Source organism: Nicotiana tabacum, chromosome 18 (genome assembly GCF_000715075.1).
Source record: "Nicotiana tabacum cultivar K326 chromosome 18, ASM71507v2, whole genome shotgun sequence".
Classification (NCBI taxonomy): Eukaryota; Viridiplantae; Streptophyta; class Magnoliopsida; order Solanales; family Solanaceae; genus Nicotiana; species Nicotiana tabacum.
This window is the reverse complement of record NC_134097.1, coordinates 41,876,231-41,879,450: the sequence shown is the minus strand read 5'-3', so window position 1 is coordinate 41,879,450 and position 3,220 is coordinate 41,876,231. Positions and strand designations below refer to the sequence as shown.

The window sequence follows — 3,220 nt, the reverse complement described above, 5'->3', positions numbered from 1 at the left end:
CACTTTTGAACCTATGTGCATTTACTTTAAACCGCTTTTAATTACTTTAAGGAAGATTTCAATGCCATCTAGAACATGTCTTTAGACCGCGCCACATGAAATGCACCCGCAATCCGAAACACATTTTATTCAATATTGTTAGGATTTGGATTTGGGTCACATGAAATGCACACCCGAGTTTAGGAAGGTAATATTATTAAAATAACGAGCCTAAAGCAACTACGCGTTTTTAACTTTGCGAGAGCCATGGGAAATTTGCTAAATGGCGCGCCTCGAGTTCTAAGGATTTAAAAGAAATAAATAAATGAGGGTCATGCATTTGAGATTTTATTTGGCACGACACGCCTCAATTTATTCTAACCAAAAGGTTTTTAAACTAACTCATGAGGGCCATAAATTGTTATTGGTTTTGAATGACACCCCTCACTTGATAATAAAACTAGATAAAATGAAAACTCGATTCATGTCTCGTATTAACCACCCGCACTTAACGATCAAACGGTAATATGAAAGTGCTGCATATTTCTCATTTTAACAGTCCTTTACGATGCACTCTAACTAATTAACATTGCTGAATGCTAAATGCAATTAAGAGTTAGCTCAGAAAGCTTACATAAGAAAATTAATTACTTAAACAAGAGGCTTGGACCCACAATAAATAACGGAAGATGAGTCAATGAAGGTGGAACAAGTCCAAATCTCTGTTGTGAATATTCTCAGACCAGGGCCCAAAATGAGCCCAAGTATAACATAAGAGAGGACACTCAAAGGAGTAGTATCACCCTCTCAGACCCAGCGTTAAGCTCTCATTGCCTAGGCCAAACGTTATGATTCAACGTTCCAAACCAACAATTGCTTCACCACACGTAATGGCTATCAGTGATACCACAGGAGACCTGAGACTAAGCCTAATATATTTGCTTTTGAGTTTTTAACTATTCAGGCATAGAAAAAATAGGCTAACATTCTGAATTCAATGTTTCTCAAAATCAGAGAAGTACTTTGGTAATCATGACTCACATTCCAAATTTACTTGAATCTACCCTCAATACAACAGATGTAACTCCAAACCTACTTGCCAAAACTAGACATGCAGACAAAGCTCAACTTGGTTAAATCAACACAAATGACAATCTAAGGTTCAACCTCTAACAGATTCGAAAGGAAAACAGAGCTGAAGCAACATTAATCCTCAGCAAAACTAAACAAAGTCCAGAATACGCAAACAACCAAATCAAACCTTTGTTGCAACAGTCCTAGAAATCTCATGCTAATATACAGTGACAAGAACTAAATTTGCTGAAACATAACATTAAGGAGAAATATAACTGAAACATAAATAGGTTAACACTATGCTTTAATCCTCCTTCTTTTCATTTCATTTCTTCCAATCCACATTCACAATCAATAGAGCTTTTACAGTGTGTACCTAGATACAAACCAAAGAACTACAGAATTTCAGCAGAGGAGAGTGGTATCAGCAGTAGTTTGGCAGCAGAAACAACCAGTAAAATCAACAATTTCAGTCCATTTTTGAAATCCACAACCAGCAAAATGACAGATCCTTTTCAAATTCCAGAAAATTAGCCCCAAATTCTAATTCAAACCATGCTTTTTTTAAAAAAAAACTCCAAATGAATTACAAGTTGCCTCAGACATTGAAAACTTCAGGAATCAGTGAAGGGAATGCAATGGAATAGTATTTTTCCCCTCAAAGATCTAGCCGTTTTGATGTTTTCAGATTCTTATCTCTTCAGCTCTTCCTTGAAAGGCAAGATAGAGATGCCTTTATAGGCAAGGACTAGGGCAGCCTATTAGAGACTCAATTTTGCTCTTAGGCCCCTTTTGAATTTTCTTTTTTGCTTATCAACCCCCAGTCAATTTTTCTTTTTGATCAACCAACCTTAGTCCAATTTCAGTTTTATCAGACAATTCCCCTTCCCCAGCTTCCTAGAAGCTTTCCTTTCTTGTTACAAAAGATTCCCCATTTACAATATCCAATTTACCCATTAAGCCTCAGTTATTTACCTTTCAACTCATGGGTTGACTTAAACCCAAACCCACACCTAACCCATGAGCTGGACAACCCTCCCCTCCCCTCCCCTCTATGGGCTCCTGACCTTCGGATCCCACACCCTAATTTGAAATAGTCGAACCCAAAAGCAAACAGGCCGGGAGAGTTATAAACTCCTGATATTGTGAGTCCAATGAAACCAAAATTAAACAAATTTTAGCAAAATCAAACAATGACAACAAATGGCCTAATAACAATGGTCGAACTATGACCCCAATCTTAACATACGAGCAAAATAAATTGAAATAGAATTTAGAAAGAAAAGACAGGAATCAGAAATAAACGAAGAGATGAAAGACACCAAGGATGGAAACAAGAACAAAAGAGGAGAAATACCTAAAAGGCCAACAAGCCTGTATGGACCTCCGACGTCTCTGATTTAGACCAAAAGTAGTATTATCCGCATGCTCTCCTCGAGAACGAACGGACAATACTAGTTTCAGTCCAAATCATTCTTGAAAATCTGGGAAAATTCTCTTTTCTTCTTCTCTCTTTTTAGATCTAAAATTAACTGGATTCGATGGGGGGTTTTGTAGAGATTTGCACCAGCATAGGACTTGAAGAATTATGGGGAGTATGGGGTTGAATTTTGGTGGTGTCTGGGAGGTCAATCGCTTGTGAAAATGGTGGAATTCCTAAGGCTATACTAGGGTTGAAGACTGATAGAGATGAGAGAGATGAGAACAATACAGGGGTGCTTGGGTGGACTGAATATTCTCTGAAGTTTCGGACATTATTAAGGGTTTGAAGAGATATGTTTTGGACCATTTGATGCATCAAAATGAATGGCCCAGATCTGCCGAGCTCGAACAACATCGTTTGGTTATAAGGCGGAATTGGACCGGGTATTGGGTGGAATGGGCTGGATTTTAAACAGGTAAAAGGGAACCGAGCTGGGCTTAAAATCTTTGAACATGACTTGGCACAGACCAAATTTTTATTCCTTTACTTTTCATTTTTCCAATTTTTTTTCTTTGCTGTTAATTCTTTTTCTTCCTTTTTCAAGATTAAATCTAAATCTAAATTAAATCCTAAAACATACTTAACCTATTAAAAACACTAATTAAACCCGAATAACAGTTACCTCAATTAAAGAAAACAAATTAAAAGAAAACTACTCAAAATTCAAAATTAAAAGTAAAAGTG

At 37.0% G+C, this 3,220-nt stretch overlaps 1 long non-coding RNA gene across 1 annotated transcript; it reads right to left on the bottom strand.

The window, feature by feature from the left end:
• Nucleotides 1–946: 946 nt before the first annotated feature.
• Nucleotides 947–2,813, bottom strand: LOC107771005 (uncharacterized). Its single transcript, XR_001644721.2, has 2 exons — nucleotides 2,411–2,813; nucleotides 947–1,429 (listed from the first exon to the last, which is right to left on the bottom strand). It is a non-coding gene; the product is annotated as an uncharacterized LOC107771005 (long non-coding RNA).
• Between the last annotated feature and the right edge of the window lie 407 nt (nucleotides 2,814–3,220).